Source organism: Strix aluco, chromosome 6, assembly GCF_031877795.1.
Source record: "Strix aluco isolate bStrAlu1 chromosome 6, bStrAlu1.hap1, whole genome shotgun sequence".
NCBI classification, from domain to species: domain Eukaryota; kingdom Metazoa; phylum Chordata; class Aves; order Strigiformes; family Strigidae; genus Strix; species Strix aluco.
Window position 1 is genome coordinate 32,846,650 of NC_133936.1, and position 13,048 is coordinate 32,859,697.

General features: G+C 41.7%; 1 protein-coding gene across 1 annotated transcript in view; it reads left to right on the forward strand.

The window, feature by feature from the left end:
• The first annotated feature begins 262 nt into the window (after window positions 1-262).
• Window positions 263-13,048, forward strand: part of HECW2 (HECT, C2 and WW domain containing E3 ubiquitin protein ligase 2) — a 173,494-nt gene continuing 160,708 nt past the window's right edge. The window contains exon 1 of the mRNA XM_074829571.1: window positions 263-387. The gene's annotated coding sequence lies outside the window, so the exon portion shown is untranslated. The remainder of the gene's footprint in view (window positions 388-13,048) is intronic.

Consider the following 13,048-nt stretch of genomic DNA (forward strand, 5'->3'; position numbering starts at 1 on the left):
CTTTGGCCGGGGGGCGGGCGGCTTTGTTAGCGGCTGCCCGCCGAGAGCTACCCGCCCCCGGCGCCGCCCAGGCCCGCGGGGCTGCGGCCCCGGCCCGGCCCGGCCCGGCCCGGCCGCCCCCGCCCAGCCGTGCCTGCCGGTGGCTGAGGGGAGATGCGGGGGCGGGGGGCCTAGCCCCGGCGGGGGCGGCGCGGGAGCCCCTGCGCGGGGAGGCGCTCGCCCCGCCGTGGGCGCGGAGGGGCCGCCGCCACCGGCGGGAGCCGCCTGCCGCAAGGACGGGGTGACTCCGGCCGCCGCCCGGCTCCGCAGCGGCACGGCGCGGCGCGGGAGCCGCCCTCCCCCGGAGCCCGCCGCGGGGCGCGGAGCCGCAGTGCGCGCCTCTGCGAGGTGAGTGGGCGCCGCCGCGGCCGCGGAGCCGCCCGGTGCCGGTGGGAGCCGCCCGCGGGGGCGAGGGACGCGGCTCAGCCCGAGGGGCGGCCGGGGGCGGTGGCACGCTGGGCGGGGGAGCGGGGGGGGACCGGGCCGCGGCGGCAGGTGCGGGCCCGCCGGACCCGCCCGGGGCGGCTGCGGGACTCGGGGCGGGCCGGGGCGCCCGCTACCCCCGCGCTGGGCTCGGCGGCCGCCTGGGCTGCCCCGTCATGCGGGAGGCGCGGGCGGCGGGCGGCTGCGGAGCCCCGCAGGGCTCCCCTGGGCTCGGTCGGCGTCGCTTCGGGGCCATTTAATTCGAACTCGGCTCCTGCCCGGGGAACGCGTTCAGCACTTCGGGCGCCGCGTCGGTTTCCTCCGCTCTTCTTCCCTCGCCATTTAGTGTGTTTATTTATTTCTTTATGCGTGAGGCTGTTCTCCGGGTTTTATACAGCAGCGGCCGTGGCGGGGAGGGAAGATCGCTGCAGATTTCCAGCGTGTTGTTCTCAAAGCAGTGGGGTTTAACGTGTGTTTCTATTCTTGTGTGCAGAAAATACAGCACAGTGACAGTGGGGGGAAAAAATTCATGTTCTCACCGTTCAGTGGATTGTTTGTTGATGTGGAGGTCCCTTTTTTTCTTAGTACACTTGCTTTTTTTCTCTTAACCTTTTCTGTGCACGTCACTGCAAACCATGAGGGTATGTAAAAAAAAAAAAAAAACAACCTTTTTTGGGCTGTATGATGTGAAAATACAGGGAGTGTGGTGTATGTAGACAGTAATAGTTACATAATTTATTATCTCCTATTTTGTTACTGGATGTATGTCAGGAGCATGGAGAGAGTATTTATAGCATCTTTTTTTTCCCATTTCTTTTCTGGGATGCTGTGTGAGGGAGTCTTTGCACTGTACTACATTGGATTGGAATGTTTGTAAGAGATTCAGCCCTGAATCCCTCCAGTTCCCGAAATCCCAGCAGGGCCCTTACCTTGCTTCACTTCATGAATGTCCAGGGCTGCTTCTTGTATGCTCAGAAACTTCTTTTGTAGATTTTTTGCCCTTCTTCCCCCAAATAATTACATGATTTTTTTTTTTTTTACTTTTTAAAAAAATCAAGTCAAACTTATAAATATTTTAGTAGTAATTATTCACAACACTGAGGAACTAAAACAAATCTATGTCATGGATGGATTAAAAGAACTTCTTCCTACATACCTGTGAGCAGGTTGCCCAGTTCTTAGACTCCTTTGGAAAAAATTTCTAAGGTGATACTGTGTGGTTGCAGCATCGGGCCATAAGGTATGATGTGTCATTACTAGCGGATGAAAGGAACAAACCTAATGTTGCCTTTCAATCACTGCTGCTGTTCAGGCTCTAAATTTCCAAAAATGTGGATGTTTTCATGCCAGCTGAAGATAGAACAGTGGATGTTAGGCGCTAGTCCACGTGTGTGTGGACTATATATTTCTATCCTTATTTATATCTTCTGCTGGAATTTAAACATACCACCTTAAAACAGGCTCTAAGATTGCATGGAGCTCATAGGGTTGACTGGAGACCATTTTTAAAGTTATGCTTAGTAGTAGTTTTACAGAATTGTAGTTGAAAAGCCTTCCTTCTGTTTATCTGTCTTTATAAACAGCCTTCTGGTGATGCCAGTGCAAAACTTGTGGTATATCTTTCAGTCTTGTTGTCACTATGGAACTGGATTGGCTTGGAGTATTTGCCAGTCTCTGCAAGAACCCTCTGCCTTCCTTAAAGACCTATTTGCTATCTTGCTATTTATTTTTAAATGCTAATGGGCATTTCTATTTGTTTTCCACTTTCAGTGCTTATTCAAACTTGGTAGAATTCACAATGTTACGCCTTTAAGAAGCCCTATGATAGTACAGTGGCTGCCAGCCAGAAACAATATACTGTTTTGTTATATTTCCTGAGAAGAAATGGAATAAATTTTGTGTTGCCCCTTTTACAAGATTAAATAGTAATGCCTAACTGGAAAAAAGTTAACTGTTTTTTTTTTCCTTCATGTGCCAACATTCTTTAAACTGCAGCTGAAGCTCCAGCATGCTGCAAAATAAGGGGGTTTTCTGCGTATGGAACTCAATCTGCAGATTACATTCTTGAATGATTAAGTTTAATTCTTCTTCCATTTTTTCTTTTTTTATTCCAACTCAGCATTTGTTTTTTCAAAAACTCTCCTTTAGTTGGACAGAAACAGGACGCTTAGGCTATTGCATTTACTCCATTGGCTAACATGTACTGATAAAAGGGAGAGGGTGACAAAAACACCTATTGGAGTAGTATTACTCAGTGATTGAAAACAAGATTTAAATATGTGCTTAGAATTAAGTAGCATGTTCAAAACCCCTTGTTTGAGACCATAGCCAGCAACGTGGCCTTTCATAGTGTGGGATGCTCAGAGTAGCTGAGCCTAATTTTGTTTGATCCAGCTGTCATCATGCATGGCATGGTCATAGCCTTTGTCTTCACATTGTCTGTTGCTGATCCTTTGGTTATATTACAAAGGGGTCTCCCCTGGACCTGGCTGGAATGAAGTTACTTCTCACCGGTAGGAAGAGTATTCATTTCATTGCCCAGCAGATGGTACTGAATTTAATATTTTATATAGAAGTCCTCCAACCTAAAAGGAAACATACTCTTGCAACCTTGTGAGCCTGTGTTTTGGCACTTTGAAGCTAATGGTGGCATACGAGGTGTTTATCTAATCACATCAGGGCCCTTTGCAAGATGAGAATGGGATTAACTTATGTTTTTAAATTATGTTGATATTTGAATTTAGTATCTAAGAAAAGTTCCATGTCAGCCATTGAAATGGAAGTGAACTGTGCACAGTTTATATAGACAGTGATACTGGGCCTCTGTGATGTTTCCCCATGGCAGTTTGTTTGTGATCAGTTGGAATATTGGTGATATTGAGGGAAAGGTTAAAAATGCCCATTTCTCTGGCAAGAAGATTGACGATGGTGATAAAGCTTTGTATAGCGTGGACGCGTGTTCCAAGGGCACCTCTTCATGGGATGAGATGCCAAGTATCCTAAAATACTGTAGTACTTGTAGAAGAGTTCAAGTAACACTTTTTTTTTTGTATTTTTTTACAGAAATGTAGACATCAGTGCTTGAAACCTGTGTATTTTCTTAGAAATGATTGTATACTTCGTGAAAGTAGCATAGTAGTTGCATGCTCTTTTCCGAGCATCTTGATAACACTTTTGAGTAGTCATGTTAAAAGACTGCAGTCAGATTGTGAATTCTCATTGGAAGTGCAAGCCCTGGACTTCAGTTGGAGATGTAGTCACTCATGTTACAAGTGTACGTGTTCGAGTCATCCCTTCCAGCACCTAGAAATCCTATTATTTGTTTTGATAATGTTGGTGTTAGGTTTCCAAGTTCTGCTACCAGGATATATGAATTTAGATTTTGAGGCAAATGACTAGTCATAGCCTTCCTATCTCTCTGTCTTGCTTGTGGAGAGCTGTTCCTTCTCCTGATACCCTGTGGTACTGGGGAGAAAATGAAAAGTGACTGAAGCTATATCTGGTTTGGATGTAGACAGTTATGACTGCTATCTTGACTGTGCCAGTATTTTGTGTTATGTTACATTTACAGTTTTGTGTCACAACTGTCGTTTTTTATGATTGTGGAGGACTGGTATGCTGATACCAATTGTTTAGTGGACAATAATACTTGTATTTCATAATTTGTTTAGTAAATTTGCCTTGAAGTATGCAGTTTTGGAAAAAATAGATAATAATTACATTGGAAAGATAGTTTTGAAAGATAAAAAGAACATTCTGAAAGAGGATCTTTTCTTTGAAGTGTAGTCATCAACCTTTCTACGTGACACAGTTGCAGCTTGTGAGTGTTCTGGAGAAGCAATAATAATTGAAATTAATTTGAAATTGAATTGTGAATCCAGCATTATTTGTCCAAAAGACCCAATTAGTATAGTCAAACCAAACTTAATGTTGAAATAGTGCACTACTTGTCCTTTAGAATTAACGAAGTACCCGAAAGTGGATAGTTGATGGGGTCATCTGAGCTGTTTGCTTTTGGGGGAGTTAAGGAGTCATTGTGACATAATTAATAGTTTGGGGTTTTGTTCTTTGTATTAGCAACGGAAATGAAAAAAATCCTGAAAATAAAGAATAGGACGTTGAAATAAAAAAACCCCAAAACAACTGTACTCTTCAGCTGGTGTTTCTTGATGCTGGTGTACAACAAATCATGAGATCAGCAGACAAACTGGGGAGTTGTTCAGATAGTGTTTTGGTTCAGATTTCTTAAGGTGAGTGCCTCTGTTCATTTGTGAAGCTGTATATATACACATATAATTTGACTTGTGGACTTTTAGTCATTAAAACTTTAATAACATTGTCAATATGCCTATATCCCTTGTACTGACCACCAAAGAAAGATATTAGGTAACAAAAATTAACATTTTGATAATAAGCCCACCTAAATATTTCATGGAGGACAGTCAAATGTGTTTTGTTAAGTGCTATGGTGGCCAGGATCCATTGGCTAGGATCCACTTGAAAAATCAGATTAAAAGTTTCTGTGCTTGACAAATACAATGTCATTAGTTTAAAAGTTCCCTGAAGGCTAGTGTTGTAATTAGATGAGCTCAAAGCATATAACAGTAAAATTCATCTTCTTCCAGGAATGACCAGCAGCATCTTTAAAAAAATAAAACATTGACTGATCCTTGTTGGACAGAGTAACCACAGTAAGAAAGAGTTTGCCAGGAGTGAATGTGAGAGCTGAAGCCACGGCACCTTACGGTGAGTGGAGTGGATCAGCCGCAGCCTGGTGGGAAGCAGTGAGGTCAGTGAGGATCCTGCTGAAAGAAAACTCAAAAGGGATCATTCACTAGGTGCCCTATACCAAGGGCTTCACTAAATTGGATATTACATGTGCTGAGTACTGGCAAAACAGCAATAAAAAGTTACAAACCCAGCAACTCCCTTTGGATCCTGATTGTCACAAAAAGGCATATGCCCATCTTTGTGTGTGTTCCTCTCAAGAGCATGTGAGCTTCATAGTGCTAGTCTACAATGTTCCAGCTTCAAAAGGTATGCTTGTTAAGCTGTGTGCTTTCTTTATTTAAGATGCATTTTAAAACCAGCTACTCTGCTTGGTTGATCTTGTTACTCTGCTAGATTACTGATTAGTAATTTGCTAAATTTACTAGATTAGTAGTTTGCTAAAGAGTTATTTCTCCCACTAGAAATAACAAAGAGTAGAGATTGTGAATTTATCATCTCTTGTCCTAGTTTAGCTAGGATGGGGTTAAGTTTCCCCAGCAGTGGGGGGAAGCTCTAGCTGGGTTATTCCATACCATGCTGACGTCACCTCCGGGCGCCCAAGCGCGGCAGCGCGGGAGAGTCGGTTAACGCGTGTGTTATGCAATCTCTCTGCTCTCACTGCTGTATTGGTAGATATCTTGCTCTGTTCATTGTTATTACTGTTATTGTTGTTGTTTGCTGTGTTGCTGTCGCACTGTTGTATTAAACCTTTCCTTATCTCAGCCCCGGGGCTTTGTATTTCACTCCCTTTGTGGGGGAGGGGCAGCGGCTGCGTGGTCTCAGACCGCAACAGGGACTAAACCACCACATCTCTTTAAAATGTAGCCATAGCTACATAAAAAACATAATTTAAGCTTCTTGATTCATTTCTCTAATAACAATGTCTACATTGTCTTCATGAACGTAAATATCGTTGTCAAGGAAATAATTTCCCAAATGTTTGTATTAAATAGGAAAATTACAAATGTAACTGTGGTGGGCTCTCTTGAGACTTGCAAAACTTTCATTAGGGTCAGTAAGTCTATGGCTGTACCCACTGTCTGAGCGGGCTTAGAGCCTGAACTTGAATGGTGTCACAGGGTTGTGGCACTGTTCAGTTGTTAGTGGGCTCCTTGGCATGCTTTTGGCCAGTGTCAGCAGTGCAAATGAGGCACAGCTCAGGGAAAGCCATGGACTGGGGACTGTCCCAAAACAGACTATGGATAAGATGGCCCCATTTTCTGAGAGAAGATCATTTAGCATGTGTGCTGTACTGCATGGCTTCAGCATCTGTTTCCTCGCCTGTTCTGCATACAGCCTGTTCTGCTGCTGCATGTTTTTGGATAAGAATAAGCTCCAGTTGCATGCTGGGTTACCTAGAGAAAAGCAAGAAGCCACTGTTATTTATGAGAAAGCAACACCTGAGAAAGATTATTGCATGTTGTTGTTTCACATTTGTGTGTCTATATATATAAAAAAATACATTATTTCATATAACAACTAGCTGCTTATGTTTTGAATAATGTCATATTGAGTGATGTCCAGATCTTCCCAAAATGCTGTTAGGGTCTTGTAAGCATGTGTAGCAATGTCTCAGAACTAGAATGTGTGTCAGAGTTCATGGTTGTCTTACAGGGTGTTTTTGTCTCAAATGTTCACCTAGTAAGCTCTGAGTGGTAGATATGACACCACTTTTCTTGTTTCATTTCCTAAAAGGTGTTTGGATTTTCTTAGAATGAAGTAACTTCCAGCAAAATATAACTTAGACCTAGCTCAACGTTTAGAAACACATTCTATTAACTTGAGTAAGTGTATATTATGAACTTGCTCTGAACTTGGCTAAGTATGTGTTAGTGAAGTGGCTGTGAAGTGTGACAGATTGATATTTTTCATTATGAAACTATTGGTTAATGTAGAGAGCCACTGTAAACACCGTGGTGCTGCTGCTTAGCAGTTGTAAATTGTCACACTCCTTAATGTTCCACAGAATTCTGACAATTTTCACTTCTTGCCTTAGTTTCAGTGTCACATGTTACAGTTTAGATGAATTTTTGTTCCTGATACCAAAGATGTAGGCTTTTTTTTTGAGAGAGGGAAGGTTTATTTTTCTTCTTAGGCATTGTGTGAATTTGAATATTGCAAATTATGGAAGGCTGATTTTTCCAGAGTTGATTTATGCATATCTTTATAATAAATAGGTAAATAAAGTCAAATTGTCAGACTTGATGTTCTAAGAGATGGACTAATTGCTGGTTTAAAGTTTTAGCCTTATTTTCCTTAATTGAATTTGGGTGGGTGGTTTTTGTTTGTTTACTGTATTGTGGTGGGTGTTGTGTCATGTAGTCTTCAAAATACTAATTTCCAGTGAGATCCTGTGTCCTTTAAAAACTGACTCACTGTTTTGGAAGAAATCTTTGCTTTTATGTTACATTGTTTCATTTCCTCCTAATAGTGATATTGGTACTGACTCTGTGCAAAGGTATAGACTTACCTACTGGATTTCTAGCTAAGGTAAGTTAATAGAAGGTTTTGGCTTAGATACGCTACAGAGAAGTCTTATGTTGAACTTAAGATGTTTTTGCCTCATCATGATAGCATAAATCACTGAAACAATTAACTGCCAAGGCTCCAAGAACATGAAGGCAAGAGACTTTAAAAGCTTGCTTATGCTTATCTCAGTTTGTAAAGAGGTTGAGGTACTGTAGATACAAGATGTTCAACGCCTCTTGGCATAAGCTTCATCACTTGTCAGCTGTACAGGGACAGCCCTTTATTAAGGGGGGAAAAAAAAAAGCTAACACATTTTGTTTCTTGGTTCTGTAGATAAATTTATTTCTATTACATTTCTTGATTATAAATGGCTGGGGTAAATAAAGTCAATATAAGGAGAGCTAATGCATGTATTTAGTTTTTCTTTTTATTTTAGTGGGAGAGCTACCATGTGTTGGCACGAAGGAAGCCTTTGTTTTAATCTTATGGCTTTTTTTTTTTTTTCTTATTGTAAATTGGTCATTCCTACACTGCTTTTTTTTAAGGAACACTGTCAATTTTGAATGTGTTTATAGAAGAAAACGTAAGCCCTTGGGTCAAAACACAAGCACTGACAAACTCTCGAGTACTCAATCTGGAAAAATAGAAATACTTTTCCTCAAATCTTTCTTCTGTATAATTTCATTTTTTTTTGGCGAGGCTCTAATACGTGGAAACTTTTCTGACAGATTAACATGATTTTTAAATTAATGACATCCCGTTATTAATGCATAAGACAGTGTTGGCTATCTGTATATTAAATGAAGACTTTGTTAACTAAAATATGCATTGATTAACCACATGTGAAATATTTTTAAACAGAATAGAAACAATCTTGATAAGTATGGATGATGACGAGTTCAGTCTTCAAAACATCTCAGAAATAAGAGAATCCTGGAACAAGTCATATATCTGAACTTCATTTCCAAAGGAAAAACATGTTGACTTAGTGTCTTAGCTGATTCTGTGTCATTTGGAAAACAAAAAGCAGTATTGAAAGAGTAAAGGATTTAGCTTTCTACTGAATAGGCCTCATGACTAGTAATAGGCTGGTCATGAGTGGTGTCCACCAGGGCTCAGTTTTGGGGCCACTCCTGTTTAACATCTTTATTGATGATCTAGACAAGGGGATTGAGTGCACCCTCAGTAAGTTTGCAGATGACACCAAGCTGGGTGGGAGTGTTGATCTGCTCGAGGGTAGGGAGGCTCTGCAGAGAGATCTGGACAGGCTGGAGCGATGGGCTAAGGCCAACTGTATGAGCTTCAATAAGGCCAAATGCCAGGTGCTGCACTTGGGCCACAACAACCCCCAGCAGCGCTACAGGCTTGGGGAGGAGTGGCTGGAGAGCTGCCAGTCAGAGAGGGACCTGGGGGTGTTGATTGACAGCCGGCTGAACATGAGCCAGCAGTGTGCCCGGGTGGCCAAGAAGGCCAATGGCATCCTGGCTTGTGTCAGAAATAGCGTGGCCAGCAGGGACAGGGAAGGGATCTTGCCCCTGTACTCGGTACTGGTGAGGCCGCACCTCGATTACTGTGTTCAGTTTTGGGTCCCTCACTACAAAAAGGACATTGAATTACTCAAGTGTGTCCAGAGAAGGGCAACGAAGCTGGTGAAGGGTCTGGAGCACATGTCGTACGAGGAGCGGCTGAGGGAACTGGGGTTGTTTAGTCTGGAGAAGAGGAGGCTGAGGGGAGACCTCATCGCCTTCTACAACTACCTGAAGGGAGGTTGCAGAGAGCTGGGGATGAGTCTCTTGAACCAAGTAACAAGCAATAGGACAAGAGGGAATGGCCTCAAGTTGCGCCAGGGAAGGTTTAGACTAGATATTAGGAAGCATTTCTTTACAGAACGTGTAGTCAGGCATTGGAATGGGCTGCCCAAGGAGGTGGTGGAGTCCCCATCCCTGGAGGTATTTAAGAGTCGGGTTGACATAGCGGTGAGGGATATGGTGTAGTTGGGAACTGTCAATGTTGGGTTAATGGTTGGACTAGATGATCTTCAAGGTCTTTTCCAACCTAGATGATTCTGTGATTCTGTGTCTAGTAGTGTAGGCAATAAGTTGGCTGCAAGCAAGCTTTATTTGTCAAATAATTATTTTGATCTTAGTTCACAACCCTAACATAAATTGATTAATTTTTACTCATGTAAGTAACCCCCTGAAAAATCAGTATTGTAATCATTCCTTGTTAGTACAGAAATGGTTATGAACTCTTTCCCTGCCCCTGCAGTCTTGACAGCAGCGGGGGGGCAGGACAATTAGGATCTATACAGTATCACAACAGATTCTGATTGTGTGTCTTCTTGCTGTTGTGGATGCTTATTGTTTTGCTCCTCCTGTATCCAAAATACATTATAAATGTAAACCTCATGCATTACCTCTTGGGAAACTGGTAATGAAATCTTTTACTTTCAGATTGACAACCTAAGTCCAATACAGATTGTTGAAGCCTAGAAATTACGCCTTCTAAGGGAGAAGAACTTAAGGGAAGTTTTGCATCCTCTGGAGAAAAAAAGAGTCTTCTCAATTGAGTTCTGTACTTAATGATTTGAATATGGGAATCTGGTCTTGTGTGTAATACTACTGTTATTTTCTGAATATTTTCAAACTTACTGAAGCTTACTGAAAAAATAAATGCTTGTAGACCTGATTCCAGCTAATGTAAATGGGCATAACACTTAATTGGGCTATTGTGCTTTACAGTTCTTAAATCAGGCCAAATATAGTTTAAATTAAGTGGATTAACAGAATGTAATCTGATCCATTTTTCCTTCAATCTGTGCAACGTACTAAGAAAGTAGTTTAAAAATTTGGTGAAATGTAGTTTACTACAGAAAAATAGCAGAAGTATTGCATGATACATTCATATTTCATGCATATGGGGAAAAAGTTTTCTTGTGTGAATATTCTGCTTACCCAGTGAGCAACTTGGAATCTGTATTACTGCACATACTCTCTCATCTTCGTAAAACCTTAGATAGTTCAGTCTAACTGAACTTGATTGAAGACATTTTATCTCATTAAAATGTAGGTAATCATACATTGCATTTTTGTAGCTCTTCACTTAAAAGTTCAGTTCTTCTTGTTAGTTACCTGGAATTAAAAATAGTCCACATGTGATCTCTAGAGCATGAATATTTCAAGCTGTAGTTAGGTGCTACAGCCACATTTTCATCTGCAGGTGATATTTTACTTATCTATAGTTTCTGTTAAATAGTATGGCTAGAAATCTTACTGAGGTGAACAGAAGATCACCTATTTTACAGTTAGCAGGAACTGAATGTGTAAGAGTGGAAACTGTCTGCTTTTTTGGGGGGCAGAAATATAAAGTCGATTTAAGTATTTATCCATTATTCATACATGGAAAGGACCTAAGGAATAGTGAGTTACAAGTGTTTATAGCACTGTTTCTCTCAGAGAGTGCAGGAAAATTTTTTTGTATAGGCATTTGTGGTGGAAAGAATGAGTTGGTCTGTTAACTATCCCATAGATGTGCTGTTCTGGCACAATGCAGTTAGCAAAGCCCAGGATTAACACTGAAAGAATTGAGGATAAAATGCTCTTGGTTGTAAGGATTCAGCTATGGAAGAGTCTTCCAAATCAGATCAGTAAAGTTTGAACTCCTACAAATGCTTCCAGACTTTTGGTTTTGAGAAGGCCCTTTCATGAGAGAGATGTCTCAATGTGAAAAGCTTCCTCTTGCCACCCTTGTCTTGCTTTCAAACAGCATGTAATAAAAAATGCTACCCTAAACAGTGCTTTGGTTTCTTAAATGTGACAACCTCCATTAAATCTGTTAAGGACTTCACTATTGCTGTTGATTTACAAGCACTGTAATATTGGCCTTGGTGGTGGTATAAAACCCAAAAACTAGAGCATACATCCTCCTGCTTGCTGTTGAAACTTAGGAAAGTAATGAATCCCCCAAATACTATAAAACTTCATAAGCATCATACCATCTGTGGTGGTTTAGCCCCTGCCGGGGTCTGAGACCACGTGGCTGCTGCCCCTCCCCCACAAAGGGAGTGAAATACAAAGCCCCGGGGCTGATAAGGAAAGGTTTAATACAACAGTGCAACAGCAACACAACAAACCACAACAATAACAATAAGAATAACAGTAATAACAATGAACAGAGCAAAATATCTACCAATACAGCAGTGAGAATAGAGCAAATCCCACAGTACACGCGGTAACCGACTGTCCACTTCCGCCAGGATGTGACCTCCGCGTGGTATCTGAATAACCCGGCTAGAGCTTCCCCCCCACTGCTGGGGGAACTTAACCCTATCCTGGCTAAACCAGGACACCATCGTAGAAGTAATATTCTATGAAGTGTTATGTCTGACTTACCCTCCCATTCTTGAGTGATAGTTCAACTGTTATGGAATTGATTATTTTAAATTCAGCTGGCTCATTGTAAGAGTCCAAGTGATTTTGCGTAATATCAGATCGTGAGATTCTATTCCCCCTAATTGTCATTAGTGTGTGTTTAATGTGGCTTTTTAATTACAAAGCCATAGAACTTTAATCAGTTTAACCACAGAACAAGAATAATTTGAGTTTTAAGAATATATATTCTGAAATGTCATGTATCTATTATCTTTAAATTATTCTTTTGATTCCTTTCTTTGAAGTTTTCCTATCTTATCATCCTGTATGTCCTAAAGCAGTTTCTCTTCTCATTTCCTTCCTTCACCGATTTTTTTTTTTTTTTTCTCTCTATTAGTTTTGTCTTCAGGCATATCTGCAGTTCTCGTCACTCCTATCTCTCCCCAGACCTCCAGTAATTTCGGATTTCTGCAGTTCTCTGCATACGCATTCATTCTAATGGTCTCAGTCATCCTTTTCTGTCTTGTCCTTTCTGGTTTAGTAAGGATGGGAGCCTGGAGAGTTAGGTGAAGTTTGATTACCCTTGTGTAGGGTAATAGAAAAAATGTTTTTTAAAATGACATATTCTAGCTGTTGGGGACAGCTCTGGAGACAGCCATGCTGCCCAACCTTGGGACTAGCAAAATGTGAATTGAAAGGAGGGTTGTGCCCAGAAAATAGGGGATGTGATTAGGATTCAGCTCGCTGTCCCCTCTGCTTGGTCTGTAGCAGGTGTCTTGGGTCACCTTTTTTCTCAGTTGCTGAACTCTGTCAGTGCTCTACTTTTCTTAAAGATACTGCATCTGAGAGACTGAAAGTCCTTGATGTCAAATTTTCTCCCATGTGTCAAGAAAGGGTGGCACATACTAGCTTCTGCTTTCACCTCCAACAACTCTGGTGCATTGGCAATAAGGAGGAACATTTCACTTGAGATTTTT